Source organism: Pseudorca crassidens, chromosome 2 (assembly GCF_039906515.1).
Source record: "Pseudorca crassidens isolate mPseCra1 chromosome 2, mPseCra1.hap1, whole genome shotgun sequence".
NCBI lineage: Eukaryota > Metazoa > Chordata > Mammalia > Artiodactyla > Delphinidae > Pseudorca > Pseudorca crassidens.
Genome location: NC_090297.1, coordinates 134,245,740 through 134,269,628, shown reverse-complemented (window position 1 = coordinate 134,269,628; position 23,889 = coordinate 134,245,740). Strand labels below are relative to the sequence as shown.

Sequence of the window (23,889 nt, the reverse complement as noted above, 5' to 3'; positions counted from 1 at the left end):
GGTACAGACTACTATGTATAAAATAAATAAGCTACAAGGATATATTATACAGCACAAGGAATATAGCCAATATTTTGTAATAACTATAGGTAGAGTATAATTATAAAATTGTGAATCACTCTGTTGTACACCTGAGGTTAATAATATTGTAAATCAACTGTTCCTCAATAAAAAAAACCCCAGAAAACCATATTATGGTATAAGTTTAGACATATAGATCAATGGAATAGAAGTGAGAGTCCAGAAAAAAAAACAAACCCTACATTTATGGTAAATTGGTTTTGAGAAGGGTGGCAAGTCACTTAAATGGAGAAAGAATAGTCTTTTTCAACAAATGATGCTGAGTCAACTGGACAGCCAGATGGAAAAGAATGAAGTTAAACATCTATCTCAGATCATGTACAAAAAACCTCAAAATAGAGCTAAAACTATAAAACTCTTAGAAGTACAACATAGGCCTAAATCTCTGTGACTTTACATTAGGCAATGATTTCTAAGGTATGACACCCAAAGTACAAGCAACAGTAGAAAAATTAGACAAATTATACTTTATCGAAAGTACTTGTATTGAAAATATATAAAGAACTCTTAATTCAACAATAAAAAGATAAAAACCCCAATTTTAAAGTGGGCTAAGAAATTGAATAGACATTTCTCCAAAGACCTAATAGCCAATAGCACATGAAAAGATGCTCAATGTCATCAGTCATTACGGAAATGCTAATCAAAACCACAATGAGAGGGACTTCCCTGATGGCGCAGTGATAAAGAATCTGCCTGACAATTCAGGGGACATGGGTTCAAGTCCTGGTCCAGGAAGATTCCACATGCCACAGAGCAACTAAGCCTGTGCGCAGCAACTACTGAGCAAGGGCTCTAGAGCCTGTGAGTCACAACTACTGAGCCTGTGTGCCAGAACTACTGAAGCCAGCACACCTAGAGCCTGTGCTCTGCAACAAGAGAAGCGACCTCAATGAGAAGCCCACGCACTGCAATGAAGAGTAGCCCCTGCTCACCACAACTAGAGAAAGCCCGTGTGCAGCAACGAAGACTCAACGCAGCCAAAAATAAATAAAATAAAATTAATTAATTAAAAAGAAACAAAAAACTACAGTGAGATACTATTTCATACCCACTAGGGCAGCTATAATAAAAAAGACAAATAGTAACAAGTGTTGGCCAGTATGCAGAGAAATTAGAACCCTCCTATATTGTTGGTAGGGAGGTAAAATGGTGTAGCCCCCTTGGAAAACAGTTCGGTGGTTTCTCAAAAAGTTAAACAGAGAGTTACCATACGCATGCTCATATTCCTTGGGGTGTCTCTGAGGCCTAGGTTTAAAGTGCATTTTCCCAGAGAGTATTTGAATTTGCTCTGCAAGGTACTTCTGCCAGGTGGAGAAGTAGCCATCCAAGCCCACTTTAAACTACATTTTTAGTTGGAATCTTTTGTTTGTTTTTTGCATAGTTCAGAAATTTTGCCAAAGTCATGTTTTTCCTCCAACAAAACTTAAGTTGAGACAGACAAGAGTCACTGATAAATCCTTCTGTGTGGTATTTTCTTCCTTGTTTATAAGCTGAAGTAAAGTACTGTATCTCCTTGGGGTTCTCAGATCCATGTAGGGATTTCCATCCAATCTTCCACCATAAGGGGACAAGCCTTTAGTTTTCTCTCCTGCTCACTGCACCTGTTAGAACTCAAGCTTTAGGCCATCCATGTAGACAGATGCCTCCAGAGCAAACACCAACATTTGATTATATATATATATGTATATATATACATTTTTAGGTGTCCTATACCAGGAGAGTTTCTCCAGACACCTAATCCTCCATAATGCCCGAAATGAAAAATCTGACAAAGCATATTTGTGCAGAAGTTCACATTCCCCATCCACCCCCATCTCTAAGAAAAAGTCTTTAAGTAAACACTAGTCTCTGGGAAAATGTACCTTGTTCATTCTGTGACTTTTTACCCTCTGGACATTCTCACATCAACTATGGTTTCAGGAACACAGTGTAGGAGGGAAAGATTAGATTGAAAAGTTAAGTTGCAGTCACATTAAAAGTCTTAAATGCAAAGATAGGAATATTTGGATTTCCAAATTATCACTTTTTGATTCAATAGGTTGAAATTCCATGACAGACATACTTCCAACTAACAATATATATATATTTTTCAAATAGGTTCTTTCATTCAAACTATTGATGGAAGAAATTTTTACATACTAAGGTATGGGGAAATAATTCTAGCTTATACACAAATTAACTTGAATTTTATGCTAACTAAAACAGCCCGTTTGTGGCCTATCAAACATATGTTGTACATCTGCTTTAATTATTAAAGAAAAGGGTGCATTGACCATAAGTAAAGAATGCGCATGTTAAAAATAAAAATTAAATGCCTCCCTTCCTGGGACACCAATACTGGTATTCTTTCAATGATAAAGACTCCCTTCCTAGGTACCAAGGCCACACTGACTCACTGTGTACATGGTGATCTGGTTTTTTGAAGCTTTGAAAGAATGTATCCCTTGTTTGACGTTCTTTGTTCTTATAAGATATAATACTGCTGAAAACCATGCTTCTCTGGAACAATTCCTCAGAGTTATCTGAGAGGCTGTCTCCTTGGCTATAGCCCTCAGTTTGGCTCAAATAAAGCTCTTTTCTATTCTTATTACAGATTGTTTATTGATTATTTCCATCAACATTGCTTGGCATAGTTGGCAGGATATCAGAAAAACCCATCTGAGGTTACCTGGAGTCTATACTGGACCAGCGCCTTGGTACCAAGCACAGCCCCTTGAGCCCCCCTGGCTTCACAGAACCCTCAGGTGCGTTGGTGAGTTTTTCCTGATATCTAGATCTCCTTGTATTAAGTGACAGTCTATGACTTTTATTTGAGCTGTTATCTTAAGCCTTGGAGTCTTAAAGGGGTACTGTTACATTTCCTAGGTGAAGAGGACCTAGGGAAAGATCCTAGGCAGAGGGTCTGGGAGTATAAACTTTAAAAATTGTGAATCACTATACTGTACACCCATAACATATAATGTTTTATATCAACTATACTTCAATTTCAAAAAAATAATGATTATATTTTATGGCCTGTCTACCTAAAAATAGTTTCTCCAATTTTTGGTAACTTGAAACTTCAGAGTTTTGCTAAGTTAAATTGAATGATGAGAATTCATTGAATATCCAGATCATTTCTCATTAAGATAAAATACTGAAACATTAGTTGCTAAGCAAGTCTAAGTTTACCTACTTTTCTTACTAAAGAAAAACTAAAGATATTTGGATTTATTAGACCTATGTCTTATACCACATTGAGGGAAGAATATTATAAGAAAATGTACGTTTCTAGAGGTTATAAAATGTGTTCACAGATTTACCAATCAGAAAGTGCTGATATGACAGTTTACAATAGCCTGCTTCTCAAGAGATTAAGGTTTTTTAAGGGTTAAAAATTATAACATAGGTGTAATTAAAGCTACTAGAAGTAATAAGGGAAGCATTTCAGTATACAAGGAAAATAAGATGTATGTTTTCAGTAAAAGGAGACAAGAAGAATGGAAATGCATTTTGTTAAGGGAAAAGAAAGTGATTTTGTCCTGAAGCACCTCAAAGAGAGATATTAAACTAATTAGGCTTATTTTGTATATTAAATTACATGGGAAGCATTGTCAAATAAAAGGTAACATTAAGCCTTCTTTATGTTGTGTTTATATATAAGTATTTGAGAAATTATATGAAATTCATATAAATCTTATATGTCCTAACATAAAATGTTATTTGTCATCAAAATTTAGGCTCACATGAAAGGGACTGAACCTGAGTATTAGGGAAATACCCTAGGTGACTTTCATACAAAAACAACAATGACAGGGACTTCCCTGGTAGTCCAGTGGTTAAGATTCCACGCTCCCAATGCAGGGGGCCTGGGTCAGGGAACTAGATCCCACGTGCTGCAACGAAGATCCCACAGGCAGAAATTAAGATACTGCATGCCACAGCTAAACCCTGGTGCAGCTAAATAAATAAATAAATATTTAAAAAAAAAACAAAAAAAGCAAAGACAACACCAACAGAATCTGTAAAGATTATGGCACATGTAGATAAAGTCCATTCTGTTTCTGCAAAAATTTACCCCTCATTGTCAGACTTTTGCCATCCTGATGTCCTGGTAACATGGCAAGAGTCTGCTCCTAGATCAGAGAAATTAAGATGGGTAAACAATAGCTGTGAATTATAAACAGTCAGGGCTATGGGAAACCCAGAACAGCTTGGCACTTCTTGGCTCCCTGGCCAACCCCATCTTTTTGTTTGAAGGTTAAAGCCTCCCCTTGCTGCAAGCTGATGCCCTCACCATGAAAAAGAAACTTAGAAAATGTGTTTTCCACTTGGGGTATAGTTCTACAGTCTCCAGTGATCAAGGCAGCCACTTAACTGGGCAAATCAACAAAAACCTCACAAACTTCTTGAAATTATCACTGTCAATACTATCACCCTCAATCATCAGGCAGTGTGGACAGAACTAATGGAAAAAACTAGACTCAAGTAGAACAAAAATTAATTACATGGCTTTGAATGAACTGATAAATATGATTATAATTTTACATCTTTTTGTCTGAAATATTACTAGCTTTTAATCTTTGTTGTCCAGATGCAAGGGAAATTTTCGCCTTAAGCTAATTATGACTTACAGCAATTTAGTAAATTATACCCTTGTTAAGAGAATTGAAGCATTTACCTTTTATCTCTACCTGATCCCTCCAGAATTTGGAAACTCTTAGGTTCCCAGCAGGAGCTTTCCAGGAAGGAAGGAAGGCCACTTCCTGGCAGGTGCAGTAACCTCAAGATATTTTGGACCTCAAGAAGAGAGATATCCACCTAAATCTGTAGCTATTGCACATGGGATCTGATGACAAGTCCTTGGCATGGCTCTCCTGGCCTTGAGAGGTCTTTTAAAAGTTCAGTTTGAGATTCCTTATGAAAAGTTCCAGCAAAGCAAAATTTAAAACAGCCTATACGATCAATTATACTTATGTAAATAATCAGGCCAAATTTACTGAAACCAGACTTATTTAGCAAACAAACTGGTTTTAATTTAACTATATTTGATAGAAATAGGATAAGTTTAAAGATAAAACATTATGTTTCAACAATATACCTTTATGGATATTAAGTTTTAGTGTTACTGTCTTTGAGGTTTGGTATTTTCTGCCTTCTACTCCCTAGTTGGCTTCTTGTTACTATGTTACATTATAATAAAATTTAATTGAATTATTAAAAGGATATTCTAAGCTTGTTTCTGAAGCTGATCACAGTAATGTATCTTTGGATGAAGATCAGTTGCCCCATGACCCACAACCAGGGGATTATACATACTGGAGAAAGACATCAATAAAAGGACTCTCTCTCCAACCTCGATGAAAGTGCCCTTATCAGGTATAGTAGCATATGCACAATAAAACCGAAGGGCATTGACTCTTTAATTTATATTTTCTACTTAAGAAGGGCCTCTGCACTGGACTGGTCTATGGAAAGAACTGCTGACCTCCAACAACACTCACACCAGGATAAGAAAAAGATGACAACAGTAGTAAACAGCTTACCCAAGAACCCAGACCAGGACTGTGAGACCCATTCTACTAGTTCAGTTGAAAGCTTACCAAATGTTTGTCCCCCTATCAAAATCTAAAGTTATTGTTTTACCTCTATCTATACTTTTGACGCTGTATTCAGGATGGCAAAAAAAATTCTTAGTAAATTTATCACAAAGTATACTTCTGGGGCAATGTAACCAATTGTTGGATCTATCATCAAATTCCTCAGTCAACATAAGACCAATATAGGCCCCTCTTAATACCTATCACTGACTTTCAGATGTACTTAATATTGCCATCCCTCTAGACCAACCCCCCTCTGGCCTAACCTTTCACGTTCAAATTCTTCAACATACTAGATGGACACATTAGTGTGTCCATCTAGTATCCTCAGATACTATCCTCAGTCCTCAGAGACTGAGCACAACTTACCCCAGGATCCCTTCACTCTGTCTCTTACTCTATTGAAAAATGTCTTAAAGAGAAAAATGCAAATAAATTATGCCAGCAACTCCCATATGTTAAATACCATGCAGATGACTTTTGGAAAGCCTACAAGAGAAATGACCCATAGTTTAATATTGTGTTGACAAAACTTCCAGTTAATAAGGCTATCAATGAGAGCACTCTGGGAGGGATCACTTGTGCTCCCCCAGGTTTTGTCTTCATATGTGGTACTGGAACTGATCCACTTTCCCAAGGATGGGCATATAAACGTCTTAATAACTGGTAAATAGAAGATTTATATTTATAAGGACATTATGTTACCCCATTTTCTGTACATAAGGAAACAGATGAACTTCCTTCCTTTCTTCATTACAGAGTCAAAAGATTCATGTTAGCAAGAAACCAAGATACCTGGTGGCAAGATCTTTTGGGAATCCTGGTTCCTAATGCAAGAGTATATGCAAACAAAGAGATGATCAGAAATCTATCAGCCACTATTGGTCAAATAGCCAAAAGACTGTAAAAAGCATTTTAGCACAATAGACACCCCTAAATTCCTTAGCCCAAGTAATATTAGATAACAGGGTAGCCTTAGATTTTCTTTCTTTTTTTTTCTAAATTAATTAATTTATTTTTGGCTGTGTTGGGTCTTCATTGTTGCATGTGGGCTTTTTCTAGCTGCGGCGAGTGGGGGCTACTCTTCGTAGCCGTGCGTGGACTTCTCATTGTTGTGGAGCGCAGGCTCTAAGCGTGCGGGCTTCAGTAGTTGTGGTGCGCAGGCTCAGTAGTTGTGGCACACAGACGTAGTTCCTCCGCAGCCTTTGAGATCTTCCTGGACCAGGGCTGAACCCATGTCCCCTGCATTGGCAGGTAGATTCTTAACCACTGCGCCACCAGGGAAGTCCCTGCCTTAGATTTTCTACGGGCTAAACAAGGAGGTATTTGTGCTATTACTCATACTACTTGTTACACATATCAATACCTCTGGAGAAGTTGACACACCCAGAAAAAATTTCCCCAAAAGCAAAATGGTTACAAGATGTAAGAAAAACTAACCCTTTAAATGATCTGTTCAGTAGACTCCCCTCAGGAATAGACAATTTTTTTCTGTTTTGCTTTACAGACGATTATCATTGTCACAGTATGTATTAGTATTCTTTTCCTAGCTATCATGACATGTATCACTGCTTGCTTTAAGCCTACTGCTAAAAGCATGTGTACAATATTTGTGTGACCTTTCAATGCAATTACTAAAGTGTACAGTCTCTAAAATATTTTCCCATTCGCATACCTGTGTGCTTGTTCACTATATCTGATTAGTTTACCCTCAATGTGGATAACTAGCAAATCTCTATACACATATAAACAAACAAAAAAAAAGAGGCCTAGTCCTGAGGGACATGATGGACCCAGGGCAAGCAGCAATCACTCTGGCATCAGGGGACAAATATTTTGATCATCAATGCTTTCTGTTGAAAGATTTACAATCTAAAGGGGGAAGTGATGAAAGAAATTTTCACATACTGAGGTATGGGGAAGTCATTCTGGCTTAAATGTAGTTAACTTGAATTTTGTACTAACTAAAACAGCCTGGTTTTAGCTTACCAAACATACATTATACATCTGCTTTATTTTATTTTATTTTTTTATTGAAATGTAGTTGATTTACAATGTTGTGTTAATATATCTGCTTAAATTATTAAAGAAAAGTATGCACTGACCAGAAGTAAAGAATGTCCATGTTAAAAATAAAGATTAGGGAATTCCCTGGTGGTCCAGTGTTTAGTACTCCACGCTTTCACTCCTGAGGGCCTGGGTTCAATCCCTGACCGGGAAACTAAGATCCCACAAGACACGTGGCATGGCCATAAAGTAAAATAAAATAAAATAAAATAAAATAAGATTAAATGGCTCCCCTCCTTGAATGCCAATGCTGGTATTCCTTCAATGGTAAGACTCCCTTCCCAGACACCAAGGTGATACCAACTAATTGTGAACAGGGTGATCTCTTTTTTTTGAAACGTTGCAGGAATGTATCCCTGACTTGTTTGATGTTCTTTGTTCCAACAATATATAAAACCATGTGAAAACCATGCTTCTCCAAAGCAGTTCCTCACAGTTATCTGAGAAGCTGTCTCTGGGGCTATAGTCTTCAATTTGGCTCAAATAAAACTTTTCTATTCCTACTATAGATTGTTTATTGATTATTTCCATCAACACAGCTAACTGGTTCATGTGTGCCTGACACTGGTTTCACGCTGTATGGAGTAAAAGAAATCATTAAAGACAAGTTCTGTCCTTAAGTAGTTTATAAGGAAACGTTTATCTGGGAAACATTTCTTGTATGCAAATAATTACCACATAAAGCAAAAGAAGTGCTAAATTAATGGTGAGAGTTCAGACAGCTAAACAGGTTCAAAGTAGGGAGTAGTACTTCCAACGTGGGCTGGGGGGAGGGTGACCAATGATCCTGGTTTGCTGGGGACTGAAGGGCTTCCTGGGACACAGAACCTTCAGAGAGAAATGCAAGATAGTCCTGGGCAAATAGGCCAGCTGGTTACCTTAATAAAGGCAGTGTTATAGGCGGAGTCAGAGAAGGCCTTGTGGAGGACAGGAGATGGAAATTGAAAAGAACCCTGTAGAATAAGTTGGATTGGATTGGCTACCTTCATTAATACCTTTTACATATATACAAACTAACCCTCTTCACCACTCTTACCAATAGCAGTCCTAACAATTGTGCAGTGATTCCATTTTCGTGAGTACTTTCTTTTGATTGTCATGTGGGTTGAAATCTTTTATCAAACATTGGCTTCTACCTTCACTATTGTACCTGTGTATCCTACATAGTTTTCTAATTTCCAATTGCTCTACTTCCCTTCAATACTGTGTTAAATGAGAGCTTTTTGTAATGCCTCCTCCTCTCCAAATGTATTAAATTACAATGGAGTCTGTATGGGTGGGTCAAAAATTAGAAAGAAGGCTGCTTAGAAGCAAAAATGGGTCTTCATTTGAATACAGATTCTCATAAGCAAGAGTTAGCTGACCTTAAACCAGAGAGGGGAAGTGTCCACCTATGTGAAATACTGTAAACGAAAGCTTATCAAACTTTAATGTGTAAAGAAACTACCACCTCCTCCTCCTATCCTGTAAAACTTGCAGATTTTGACTAGTAGGGCTGGGAGGGCCTAGGATTCTGAATTTCTAATAAGCCCCCAGGTGATTCCATTGCTGCTGGTCCTAGTACCATACCTGGGGTAACAAGGCTGTAAAGCAGAAAGGCCCTTTCTGGCACCTGTACTTGCCCAAGTTTCCCTCCACTCCCTAAAATTCTTTTACTTTGCTGCTGAGTATGAAAGTCCACCAATTATACTTTCTGAAACAAGGTGCAGATATATTCACTACTTAACATTAACTTGTTTAATCAGATAGTTTTCCTCATTATACCCACTGAGTTAGGAACTTTAAGAATGGACATTGATTATTGTGGGTAAGTCATAAAGAATTTAGTAATGAGTCACTGTATTAAAGGGTGAGCATAAAGGTGGAACATGAAGAGTTTAGGAAGAAAGGTGGGTATTGGGCACCTGCAGAGTTCTGTGAAAGCAGGGGCACTTGGGGTTCTGCCAAAGGCCATATTAGCAAATAGGAGGAAGTGGAGAGGCGAGAGGCTATTTATAATGAACCTCATAGTTTCATAGCTTTGCGTTGGGCCAGTCTGAGGAAACCTGATCCTAATAAAAATAGCAAGTCTAGTCCTTATTTTGTATAGAAAGATAATATGACGCCTGTATATATCAGTAAAGATTCACTGTTTTTTCTCAATTTGCTTATGCAGTTGCGAAATTCAAGAAGTTAGTTTGGTAAATGCACATGCTAGTTGAAACTGTAGGAAATGTCTTCTAATAAATATGTAAGATTTCAAGATAGGATTTAGAGCTAAAATTATGACCAGTGACTGACAATACAGAATAATAGTGCTTAAATGAGTCAGAGATCACCGAGCCTTTTTATCCTATGGATGCAGAAACTGAAAACAAGCAGGTTTAAATGGATTTCTCAACTTCGTTCAGGTAGTTAATATAATAGTGTGGACTTGACTACCATGACTGTTGACTTTTAACCAAGGGCTTTCTATAATACTATGTACAAGTTAAAAAACCCAGGTTAACATTTCCCAAAAGGTTTCACATTTTAACGTAAGTTTTTTTTTTAATGTATATAAGTGTTTTTTTTTGTTTTTGTTTTTTTTTTAGGCCACACAGCATGTGGGAATCTTAGTTCCCCAAGCAGGGATCGAACCCATGCCCCCTGCATTGGGAGCGCAGAGTCTTAACCACTAGACCATCAGGGAGGTCCTATATAGAAGCATTTTTGTGCTTAACGATCTTGTACTTAATGGTTCAATTACTTTTGACAAATTTCCAATTTTTTGAAACTTTTCTTTTCTTTCTTTCTTTCATTCTTTCTTTCTTATAAATCCTTGTGTCACGAGCTCCATTTTAAAAAAATTTCTAGGAGACCTATGCAATTTATTATAAATGAGATCAACACCAAGATAAACCCATTTATTTTCTGAACATATTCCAGGTGTCACCAAGAGCCCTCCTTTTTTTTTTTAACATCTTTATTGGAGTATAATTGCTTTACAATGTTGTGTTAGTTTCTGCTTTATAACAAAGTGAATCAGCTGTATGTATACATATATCCCCATATCCCTTCCCTCCTGCACCTCCCTCCCACCCTCCCTATCCCACCCCTCTAGGTGGTCACAAAGCACTGAGTTGATCTCCCTGTGCTATGCAGCTGCTTCCCACTAACTACCTATTTTACATTTGGTAGTGTATATATGTCAATGCTACTCTCTCACTTCGTCCCAGCTTACCCTTCCCACTCCCCGTGTCAAGAGCCCTCCTTTTGATAAAACAGTAAAATCTCCTCTCTTATCCTGAAAGGAAGCCTGGTTTTCTTCTGAAATTCCTCCACCTACTATACACATATTTCCATGTCTGAATTTGGATAGCTAAAGGCAGATGCGAAGTAGAAGTTAGAGTCAAATGAGATATACATGTGGGTCCTGACCTCTGATGTTACCCCACCTGTCAGCTTAGCCTACTTGGTTAGGACACACCTTGAAGCAGTTGGAAGGTAAATATTAAACAAATAAAGGTTAGTATGTACTACTTCACAATGGACATTGTAAAGCAGTGAAATTTCTCACCAGGAAAGTCACAGACTAATATGTTACTTTCCCAGGCTCCACCTTCCCCCTTGTCAAAAATGTATTATGATATCAGACTTTCATACTCTAATGTGAGTTTTTTTGTTATGTTTTTTATTTTTTTTGTGGTACGTGGGCCTCTCACTGTTGTGGCCTCTCCCGTTGTGGAGCACAGGCTCTGGACGTGCAGGCTCAAGGGCCATGGCTCATGGGCCCAGCCGCTCCGCGGCATGTGGGATCTTCCCGGACCGGGGCACGAACCCGTGTCCCCTGCATTGGCAGGCGGACTCTCAACCACTGCGCCACCAGGGAAGCCCTCTAATGTGAGTTTTAACTCAACTTATTGCATTTTCTAAAACAATTTGGATCTTATACCTCTGTGCTACTCTACGTAAGAGTGACAAAAATGTGAGGTCTCCAATCTTATCTGTTACTGACATTGGTAGAGGACAAGAAAGCATTGTTTTAGTGGAGAAGGTTTTCAGAACCCCTGAAATCTCACTTGGTAGAGAACAGACTATTCTGGCATTATGGTTCTGGTGCCCGCAGGTTAATTCATTAGGTAATAAAGCACAGAGTTCACTATAGTTAGCCTAAAAGGTGAATGCAAAATTTTGGATTCAATGCCTCTGAAAACCTTTTTAGAGGAGTTCTTCAAATACAAGAGAACTGAATTTATGTTATGCCAGCAGGACTTTCTTTTTAGTGCCCCATTCAGTGGAATTTTATTTGGAATACTTCTGGATGTTAATTTATAATGTCTTCAGGACTTATGTTTAAACAACATGTTTTTAAATAGATTACTTTAGAGGCTGATGAATCAGAATAATAAAAATAAGAAATATGTACGTTCATTTCTCAGAGGAAAGGCATTAGATAAACCCAGAGTAATATTGGTATTTATTGTCTTAAGATTGCTCTTTCTTTTCCTAGCTCAAGAAAATGTACTTAATAATTTTCTGAATGTCTCTAAAAGTCCGGATGTCATTTCTCTATGTTGAAATTTTGTCTGTTTTAATGACATTTAATTTATATACAGCAAAGCTCACCTGTCAGAGATATTTAATTGTCCTGTAAATCGATCCAATGAACTAATCACTGCTAATGTTTTAACAGGTATGGACTTATCAATGTGTTCTCTAATAGAATTACACTCTGGGAACTTTTCAAAATAGAGTCTTACCCAAAGTCAAGATTCTTCTGGAATGATTCCAAGGATGCTTGCAAATCTGTGGTCAGAGTATTTTGGAACAGACAGTTCTCAAAACAATCTTACCACATAGACCCTTAACTAGCAGCCCAGTCCTTTATAACAGTATGGCTGGACTGCCTGTATAAAAATTTTCTCTATAATTACAGAGCTAAATGAGAATTCCCCTTTCTGATGTGTAGAACCTTTTAACAGGTCAAGAATGAGATAGTATAAAGTAAATCCCTTCAGTGTGAGAGACAGAACATAGCATGTAGAAATCTGTGCTTTCCTTTTTAAAATAAATAAATAAATAACTAGCACACATCCCTCTAATACCTTTTTTACCAGAATACCTTTAAATACAATCATCTGGCAAATGAATAAATATTTACTGAGCACCTACTATGTGTCAGACACTATGCTGTGTGGTTTTAAACGTACACATTTCATTATTCTTACTATACCCATTCTTCCCTTTTATAAAGCCAATCCAGTGTTTACAATGCTTACAATCAAGGCTCTAAATTTCACATATGTAAATATAAATAAAATGGTTATATGATTTATATGTCCATTAGACCATATTACTTGAGGTAAAAGACTACCTCTGAGCCTGCGCCTAGTCCAATGCCTGCCACTTAGTACATAGGATCTCATTAAATCTTTTTTGAATAATTCTTTTTTTTGGGGGGCTGGTCCTGTGGCTTGCTGGGTCTTATTTCCCTGACCAGGGATCGAACCCAGGCCATAGCAGTGAAAGGGCCAAGTCCTAACCACTGGACAGCCAGGGAATTCCCTGGAATAATTCTTAAAGAAATTGTGGAATGGTTTGTTGGACAGATCATTGTGATTAGTTCTTCATAAGTGTATTACTGATATAAATGGTGTTTCAAGTTACTGGGTAAAGGGGAGTAATATGTGAACTTGACCTTCCTCAACAGTGCTTTGTACGTAATGGGTACTCAATAAAGATTTAATTAAATGGGGAATTTTAAAAAGCATTGTGAGGGGTACAAAGCTCTATATGACATGGTTTTATAAAAATATATGTAATCAGAGACTCCACTTCCCTAGTCCCCAGGCTTGGGGTTTACTCATGCCCTAGTTTTTCCTCAGAGTGTGAATACTGGATCCTTGTAGTCTAGGACGCTTGGGGAATCCAGGGTAACCAGTGCACAGAATTTCTTGCTGCTATCATGAAATGGAATGCTGATAGCAAATGGCAACTGGCCTCTACAGAGTGCTGGCTGGTCCTCTGTTCTGGCTTCTGCCAAGGCACTGGCAGGATACTTGTTCATAACAATATCCTCTATCCACATGCACTGCTGCCTTATGGGCCATAATCTGGTTCTGGACCCAGAATCAGGATGTGCTCAAGTATTTGCTACTTTATGGACCCAAGGCTCTGGCTAATTTTTCTCTTTTCCTCTTTGGAAGCAGGGCAAATTACTGTTAAATTTAGCTCCAAACGGAAAGATACATTGTTTTTCTAGCCTGAAGTTCCAGCCAAGCCTTCATCCTCAGAGTTATGACCATCTTCTAAGTCCCTGGGCCCCACAGAAGAGAAGAAATAGCTCTTTATATGTATTTATGGGCCCTCCTTCCTGTACTTTCCTTGGTTCCTGCCATGGGATTCAAAGAATGGACAGTAACTACCTTTTAGGCAGCCAAGTGGGCGATGGTCTTGCTTGGACGTGGCCAGCCCCCATACTGCCTATTTTCTGTTGTTTTGTGGGTATTCCAGCCTCTTTTCTCCATCTTGGATCCTTTGCTACCTATGAAAGGAGAAAGAGCTTCTATCAGCCTTGGGATCCTCTTTTCTCTGGGTTCACCTTTGTTTCTTGAAAACTCCAAAACATTCCTTAGCTTTTATGGTTCTCCTTTGTGCAGCCTTCTATAAATACCCATCTTTTCCCGAGCAAATAAAAGCAAGGACATAGCTGGGCTGTTCCTTCTGGGCTTAAGAGTCTTTGATGATTACTCCCAAACAAAGCTCAGAGCTGCTAACATTCCCAATTGACTGTAGGGACCTTAGAGTGGGTCTTGATGGCTCTTTGAAAAGGATTAAGTCTTCTTTTCCTCTTTCAGAATTAACCTCCTTAATTCTAGAAATCTTGGAGGCAGTTTCACAGCTTTAGCCTATGTCTCTGCCCTTCATTAAAAGCAATGTCTCAGGCTTCCCTGGTGGCGCAGTGGTTGAGAGTCCGCCTGCCGATGCAGGGGACGTGGGTTCGTGCCCCGGTCCGGGAGAATCCCACATGCCGCGGAGCGGCTGGGCCCATGAGCCACGGCCGCTGGGCCTGCGCGTCCGGAGCCAGTGCTCCGCAACGGGAGAGGACACAACAGTGAGAGGCCTGCGTACCGCAAAAAAAAAAAAAAAAAAAAAAAACAAAGATGTGATACAGTAACATATATGCATTTTTATTAATCCATTAAATAACAAGATCTAGGAATGTGTGATAGTTAATTTTATGTGTTAACTTGACTGGGCACTAGGTGCCCAAGTATTTGGTCAAACATTCCTGGTGTGTCTGCGAGTGTGTTTCTGGATGACATTAGTATTTGAATTAGTAGACAAGCAAAGCAGATTGCCCTCCCCAATGTAGGTGGGCCTCATCCAATCCATTGCAGGCCTGAATAGAATAAAAATGCTGAGTAAGGGAGAATTCATTCGCTCTCTGCCTGACTGTCTTCAAGCTGGGACACTGGTATTCTGTCTTGAGGCTCAGACTTGGACTAAAACTTACATCATTGGCTCTCCTGGGTCTCAGGCCTCCAGACTCAGACTAGAACTATACCATCAGCTTTCCTGGGTCTCCAGCCTGCCAACTGCAAATCTTGGGACTATCATAATTTCAAAGTAGTAATGATTATATGAGTGTAAACAGTATCTTGAGGTATGTTACAACATGTATACAACAACTATAATATTATATGAATATACCTGGGACATAATTCACAGGAGCTGCTAATACTACTGTGATTTGTTGCCTACATTCATAACTAAATAAAGGAAATATTAACTTTCAGTTGGGGTTAGTGAAAATAAAGACGTAATTTGTTTCCCATGTTGGTTGGAGAACACTGTTGGTTCTCTGCCTGATCTCCTCAGATCCTTTGTAGGGGTTCCCTCTGCTAATCTCACAGTTTCTATTACCTTTGCTTTACCAGCTTTCACCTGAGACATTTCAGAGCACTGTCCTTGGGCTATGGGAGCCCTTTGTCTACAGATGTAGAAATTTGGAAATGCATGGGTGTTTAAGTCCAGAGGGCAGCCATGGCCAGTAAGTGACTGGTGAGGATGTATGACAACCCAGCTTCTTTGCTTTGAGGTATAACATATGCTCCAGAGTTCCCCTGTTGGATCAAGCTGAGGTTGGAACTTTGCCTAAAATTGCATCCTATCATTATTCTGTTTTTCCCTCATTCCTGGTTAATCCTTAATAAGTCACTTGCACATGAATCCTCATTTCAGTGTCTGCTTCCAGACAACTTGACTTAATACACCATCCAAGTTACAAATCCTTAGGTCAAGAATCCCTGCTCTAGGAAAGTGGTTGGAAAGAGTTTGAATACTAGTGTATTTGAGTTTTAACTTTCTGCTCTCAGCAAGTTATTCTTGAAAGAGATGAGTGTAGGCTAGAATTGAGCTGGACTCAATTCAGGCAGAGATCAAAGAGGATGAGGAAAACCCAGAGATCATGAGCCTTATAGGGCTGGGAAATCCTATGGCTTCTGGATTCCAAATATTAAGGGATAAGATTAAAAAAAAGCCTTGAGAGAAAAAGGCTCAGCAAGACTACTAAGTAAACAAAATGACAGCTGTGCGGCAATTAGGCAATTACGGATGTTTTGTTCTCTGCCAGCCCTTAAGGTAACCACTTTTTAGGTGAAAGAGCAAATCATGAGGTAAAGAAGCAAAGAATTAAGATGACCCTGAGAAATGGATCTAGATGTAGCAAATAAAAATACAGGATACCCAATGTTTTATCTGGCAACCCTAGGTCTAGTAAATAACTTTGGGAGTAGTTACTGGCACCTGAGTCTCAAAGCAAATAGATGAGAAGAGCCAAGTTCTGGAACTTGGAATTGTATTGATAAAGAACCCACAAGCCTAGTCTATAAAGCTTTTGCCTATCCAGGAAATTTTAAAACAGCTCTCAAGCCTCCACATCTGCATGGGCAGGGAGCACACTGTGAAAGCCCCCAAAGATGATGCACTCTCTGACATTGGCTTCAGATGTGGCCATGAAGGATAATGGAAAAGGAAGAGCCTCTTAGAAGAGGGAGCCAGGGACTGCAGAGAAAATTGGGAACAGAAATTCTTCCCAAAGAGCAGGACCATGGTCTAATCAAGGAAATTCTTCCACCCCAAGACAGAGGTCTTCACAGTGCCTGCGCAGCTGGTTTTCACAATTGCAAAGGACTGGCAACTGTGTGTTACCTCCTGTTCTTCTTGTTCCTGAATGGGGGTTGGTTTGTTTGTTTGTTTTACTGTGGATAGTATGTCCTAGCTCTGTCATTGAATGTAGGGGATAGGAGAGGACAATTTACAAAAAACTTGTTTTCCTAATTCTAAAGTCATCAGACCATGAGGAGCTATACCCAGACCTAGTGGAAAATACTGTGTCAGCCAGTGATCCTGGATTTTGAGCTTGATGTAATGACTGGAAGAGACTTTGAGTTGTTTCCCTTGGTGCAGAAAGAGGATTGTGTTCTGTATATGGTAAAAAGGATGAAATGGATATTTGATGGCCAGGAGAGAAGACTGTGGCAGAGACCAAACCCATGTTCTCTTCTTCCTGGGCACATAGTTTGACAACAGTTCCTAGTCTTTCTTGCAGTTAGGTGTGCCCATTTGTCTGAAAAATATAGTAACTTCTAGGCCGGGTCCATAAAAACTTCCCAGGATTGGGGAATTCCCTGGTGGTCCAGTGGCTAGAGCTCGGTGCTTTCACTGCCAGGGCCCAGGTTCAATCCCTGGTCGGGGAACTAAGATCCCACCAGCCATGCAGCATGGCCAAAAACAAACAAAAAGCTTCCCAGGAGTGACCCTTCATGCTTGTCCCCTATCCCCGACTTCTGATCACTGGAAGGTAATGATCCCCAGAGCAACCTTGGGAACACAATATTGAAGGTGGCAGAACCACACGGAGGAACTTGGGTACTTGAGTCACCATTCAGAGGAGAGCTGCCTAAGAGAACCACCTAAACAGAAACACACACTTTGGACTGTTGGGTGAATGAAGATTATGCTAAACTACTGAGATTTTGCTGACTCACCTAATATTAAGGTTAAGCGGCTCTCAAAATATGGCCCCAGACCAGCAGCGTCAGTATCACCTGGCAACTTGTTAGAAATCCAAATTTTCAGTCTCTTACCCAGATCAGAACTCCAGAGATGGGGCCCAGCCAGCCTCCAGTTGATCCTGATGCACACTGAAGTTTGAGAACGACTGACTAAGGAAACAGCTAGTGTTAACTAATACAATATCCAAGTGGGCAGTCCCTAAAGTGGACCAGTTTACTGTTCCTATTGTTTCACAGTGATGCTACTGACCACTGGTCTAACTCTACTGACAGAAGATACTGGTACCCTTCTGACCCTGATCTCAGCACAGGCCATGATAGAAGCTTGAGGGAGGATGGTCCTTTTCATTCAGTGATAAGCTCATCTAAGGTTGATTTTCAAAGGGGTTTCATTGGTGCTCGTTTTTCTCAGACCCATTACCTCATAGACCAGGCACCACAAGAGCACTGTGTCAGTTAGGATGATCGACTTGTCCTGGTTTGCCTGGGACTTTCCTGGTTTTAACAATGAAAGTTTCTTGTTCTAGGAGACGATCCCCTGTCTCAGACCATCTGGGACTGTAATAGGGAAGAACCTTCATTCTATTACAAGTTAATCACTAAGGGGTGCTGCCTATAAGCTTAAATTATACAAAACGGCCCATCTCTGGGAACCCTGCCTTCCAGGTAATAAGCATTAAGCTAAAATACCTTTGTTTAGCTCACAGGAATCATCCTGACCAGGCCCACCTGTGAATGACTGCAAGCAGGAAGAAATGAACACATCCCCTCTGGAGGCTGACCAGAACCAGAAAATGTTTGACTTTACTCCCTTCCCTTTTAGTATAAAAGAACCCTGAATTCTGACTCAGGCAAGATGGTTCTTTGGAACACGAGTCCACCATCTTCTCGGTCTGCCAGCTTTCCAAATAAAGTCGCTAATCCTTGCTCCAATGACTCGTCTCTTGATCTGTGGGCCTGTCACACAGCAAGCAGTATGAGCTTGGACTTGGTAACAGGATGTTTGGTCACCTTAGTCAATGTGGGTTGAAATGTTCACCATTTGTGACCCAGAGCCTTTTCTCTCACAAGGGTGATCCATAACTCAACAAGTCAGGAAACTTTTTATTTTCAACTCCCAAACACAAAAGTCCTAATTACAGTATCTTTCCAAGATAATTGACCTACTCATCTTTGAAGCCAGTTACCCTGACTGTCTTATAGTTCTCTGCACACCTGCTTTTGTGGATGTGTGATTGCCGGGGTAGGGGTGGGGGATCTCTTTCATGGTCAATGGATAAAGATGACCAAAGTAACTTTCAAGTGCTTATCTCACTAAAGGGAGGGAGGAAGGGTAGGTACATTGATGTGTACCCCAACTTTATTTTTTATTAAAATTTTTTTTTGCATTTTATTTTATTTTATTTTTTATTGAGGTATAGTTGATTTACAATATTATGTAAGTTTCAGGTGTACAACATAGTTAAAATTTTTAATGTTATTAAAAATTTATAATTATTAAAAACTATTGGCTATATTTCCTTTGCTGTACAATACATCCTGTAGCTTATTTATTTTATACTGTATCCCAACTTTATAATGCAAGGTAGAATGTTAACTTTGCTGTGAATAATACACAAGATAAGGATTTCTTGGGACTTCCCTGGTGGTGCAGTGGTTAAGAATCCGCCTGCCAATGCAAGGGACACGGGTTCAATCCCTGGCCCAGGAAGACCCCACATGCTGTGGAGTAACTAAGCCCGTGCTCTAGAGCCCACGAGCCACAACTACTGAGCCTGCATGCCACAACTACTGAAGCCTGCACTCCTAGAGCCCGTGCTCCGCAACAAGAGAAGCCTCTGCAGTGAGAAGACCGTGCACTGCATTGAAGAGTAGCCTCCACTCGCCACAACTAGAGAAAGCCTACACACAGCAATGAAGACCCAACCCAGACAAAAATAAAAATAAAGAAATGCACATCCTCTATTAAAAAAAAAAAGATAAGCATTTCTTCTTTCCTTAATTTCTTTAGGACTCATTCAGAGCACTGGTTTTCAATGGTGGGTGTGGGGTACATATCTAAGTTAAGTGGGGGAGATTTTTTTTTTTTTTTGCAGTATGCAGGCCTCTCACTGTTGCGGAGCACAGGCTCCGGACGCGCAGGCTCAGCGGCCATGGCTCACGGGCCCAGCGGCTCCGCGGCACGTGGGATCTTCCCGGACCGGGGCACGAACCCGTGTCCCCTGCATCGGCAGGCGGACTCTCAACCACTGCGTCACCAGGGAAGCCCTGGGGAGATATTTTTTGAAGTACAAATCCTCCAGTGATGTGGAATGCTGACTGGCCCTTAAATCCTGCCTGCTTCAAACTCATTAAAAACCTGGGGTTGGTTCCAGGACCATCTTCGGATTTGGGGTCCAATTCCATTTTAAATAAGAACCTTAATGTTCAGGCTTATGTACAATTACATGAAGTTTTAGCAACTTAGGGAGGGAAATTCTAAAATGCATTCAAATGGTTTGGGTTGATCCAGCACATGAAGATTAAGTGACCTCTCACACTGTTTTAATCCTACATTATGACCTTGTAGCAGTAACTATCTGTGAAGGAAAAGAATGATGACAAATGAAGATGAACTCATTATTTTATAATGGCTTGATAACATCATCATTACAGGAAGAAGTCCATGGACTTTGGAGCCAAACTACCTAAGTTTGAATTGTAGCTCTGCTACTTACTAGATATGTGACCTTTGGGCAAGTAATTTCATCTCTGCCTCAATGTCCTCATCTGCCCATTTAACCGAGCAGTTATAACAAAGGCACAATATTGAGCAATAAAAAAATCCTTTTAAAAAGGGATGGAAATGGGGGAAACAAGTCTGAATACTTACGCTGGTTTATTTGTGTCCTGTGACTTTATTTATTATTCTCACATCTCCCAGTTTGCAACCTAGTTCACGTGTGCCAAATGTTTGTAGAATCATATAAATTGAGCTTATTTATGTTCTGTTTAGAATTCTGAGGCATGATTAGACTCTTTGATCTATGTTGACCAAAGAAAAATGTATGTCTTCAAATAATGACTGCTCTGGAAAAGTCCTCGGTAGCAAATAGCGACAGATTTCTTCTATCCAAAGAGGACACCTAGAGGTTACTTTTGTAACGTGGTTGCCTATCCTGAAATGCTTTCCAAATTCTGTTCTTCACAGATCCAATCATAAATCATTCATCACAGATCCAGTAAGTCCAAGTAGAATAAATGTTAATGTGTAGCTAATCTTTAAGGAGAGGAAATAGACCAAAAGAGGTTACATTTGTTTTCCAGGCACAGTAGAAGTACATTACAAGGTACAGAAGAGCTTTCAAATGTGATAGGTGGAGGGAACAGTTATGAAGGAATGTTTGGGGGACATTTGGGGAAATCTGAGTATTGACTGAATGTTGGGTGACGTTATTGAGTTCATGATGATATTTTAGGTATAGTTAGGGCATTGTGCTCCTGTAGGAGAATGTTTCTGTTCTAGGAGATGCAGGCTGACATATTCAAGGGTAATGTACAGTTGTCTGAAACCTAGTTTCAGATGTTTTGGCAAAAGGGAAGTGTCCACACATGGAGAGAGATGAAGCAGGTGTAGCAAGATGTCAACAGTTGGTGAATCTAGGTGGGGAGGAATATGAAGCTTCATTATACTGTTCTTCCAGCTTTTCTGCACACTCAATTTTTTTCCAAAAGTTTCAAATTATAATGAAGCATTGAGCTAAATCACTTAAAATGTTAACTGAATTTGTATCTTAACTTGTGACATCTCTTGTGCTGTTTTGTTCCTGTGTTGATATTTAACTTTTTAAGTCTTATATTCCCACTGTATTGTAATCACTCACATGATTATCCACTGCTCTTTGTATCTCTCATAGGAGACACAGCAAACACTCACAAATATTTGCTGACGCTTGAAAAAAACCTGATAGAAAACTTCATAGCTCCCCACTTGTGCCCTGCTCTCACTGACCTTATTTAGGGCCCGGAGGATGTTTCTTTCTGCCCTTTCTCCAACCCCCAGCTTCCCCTGGCTGACTCACGTTCATCTTCCAGATTCCCATTCTAGTGGAAGCCTTCCTTGCCCCGCCTCTGTGCTCTTAGGTCATTTCCTGTCTCTTAGCACTTCATTATATTATAGTGCCTGTTATCTCAGCTGAATACCCCATTAGACTATAGTTTTCTTGAGAAGGGATTTTTTTTTTTTTTTGGCCTTTTCACAGCTGTAACCTTAGCCCTGACACAGTATCTGGCACATAGTAAGAACTTAATAAATATTTAGTGACTGAATGGCCAATGCTAGAGTGGCCAACTTTTTAGAGAGCCAAACTGGAATACTGCCCTACCAGATGGCCCCCCTCCCCAAATATATGTGTGTGTGTGTAAACTATACACATATGTGCTATTAATTTCATATAAAACATTTTAAAATAAGTGTTTATTTTGTATCAAAGTTTTAGGAAAAGATACAATAATGCGTGTTAATCCATGTTAACTTGTTTGGTATGGCCTAACTAATTCAGTTCAGTCTATTTTAGACTGAGTATTGATGTCTTTGGGGGAGAGGAGAAAACTTATGATTGATTTAGAAGTACTTGCCTTTCTCACTCTGGATTTGTGAGATTCTCAGAGTCAGAGCTTTCACTTCCCCTTCACAATGTTCAATTCCAAATTCTTTTCTGCAGATTGTGTAGTATGCTCTGTTTTGGTTATTTACTTTCTTAATTGTGCTGCATGGCTCCTTCCATCTACCTCTCATTAAAATAACACAGTTGTCTAACTTTCTTTTTCATGTTTAGATGATGCCGGTGTAGGTGTTGTAATTGTTATTTTTCATTACCTGAATTCTTAGAAAATTCACAGTATTCACAGTGTTAATAGTTAAACTAGTACTATCTTGATACAAAGCATAATAGTTAATCCACAGGCAAAGCCAAAAATGGATTGTTACAAGGCATTTAAATTGCCCACTTAAATTGTATCACTCCTGGCAAGGCAACAATGGATGATTCATTATTGTGAACTGGTAATTAAGGTTGCCAACATCAGTTTCAGGAGTAAAAACGGCAACCAGTGACTACACAGGTGGGGTAGTTTGTGTTGGGAGCCATTTGACTCTAAAAACAGTGTTGCTTTCAGACTGTATTTTTGTGGGCTGCCACAAGGCTTTTGCAGGTTTCCCCCAACCTGTTGCACCAGTGTGGGAACTTTGTGTCCTGTGGAGGGGTTTCCCATTAAGTGGGACTTTTCAGTGCTACAACCCTGGCAAACTAGGACCATTGATCACCCTAGTACTGGCAGCAATCCCTAAAATGTCAGAAAGACATAAGCAAAGAGAACGTCAATAATCAATTTTCAGAAATATGTTCCTTTGAGACTGTAAAATCAATTCTTAACCAAAAGCTAATTAATAGGTAACTTGTCAGCATATATCAAAAAAAGCAGTAACCACTGAAGACAGCCATGGTTCATTAAAAACAATTCTAATGTACTGTTGTTCATTTTAAAGTACCCTTGTTTCAGGACATACTGTGTAGCACAGGGAACTCTACTCAATATTCTGTGATAACCTATATGAGAGGAGAATCTAAAAAAGAATGAATATATGTGTATGTATAACTGAATCACTTTGCTGTACACCTGAAACTAACACAACATTGTAAACCAACTATACTGCAATAAAATTAAAATATGAAAAAAATAAAATACCATTGTTTCTTTTCTCGATAAGTTTATTAGATTAGTCAATGAGGGTAAATTCATAGACCCATATATGTTGATTTTTTTTTTTTTGGTAAGGCATTTAAACTGTCAACTGAAAAAATGCACAACCTATAAGCTGAGAATTATGTTTATGCAAGGACATTACTGAGGACTATAGCCCGGGAAGATGCCTCTCAGACAGCTCTGACGACTGTTCCAAAGAGGTAAGGGAGGAGCCAGGATACATAGAAATTTTTGCTGAAAAAAACCCGTAGTCGAACATCAAAAGATTACTGCTAATCACACACGAAAAACAAACGTCTCAAGTTAATGATTTTAGTGTTTTTCTATGTATGGGAAGATGCAAGAGTCTGGGCTTGTTAAATTTATTCCCTTGA

The 23,889-nt window shown here is 39.3% G+C and overlaps 1 long non-coding RNA gene across 4 annotated transcripts in view; it reads left to right on the top strand.

Moving 5' to 3' along the window:
* LOC137219740 (uncharacterized) overlaps positions 1 to 23,889 on the top strand; it is a 40,323-nt gene that overhangs the window by 12,934 nt on the left and 3,500 nt on the right. Inside the window, exons 2-3 of one of the 4 annotated variants that reach the window (XR_010941226.1) lie at positions 2,678 to 2,828; positions 23,588 to 23,715. This is a non-coding gene — a long non-coding RNA (uncharacterized lncRNA). Of the gene's footprint in view, positions 1 to 2,677; positions 2,837 to 23,587; positions 23,716 to 23,889 lie in introns of all 4 variants that reach the window. The other 3 variants (XR_010941225.1, XR_010941227.1, XR_010941228.1) reach the window with 3 other exon arrangements.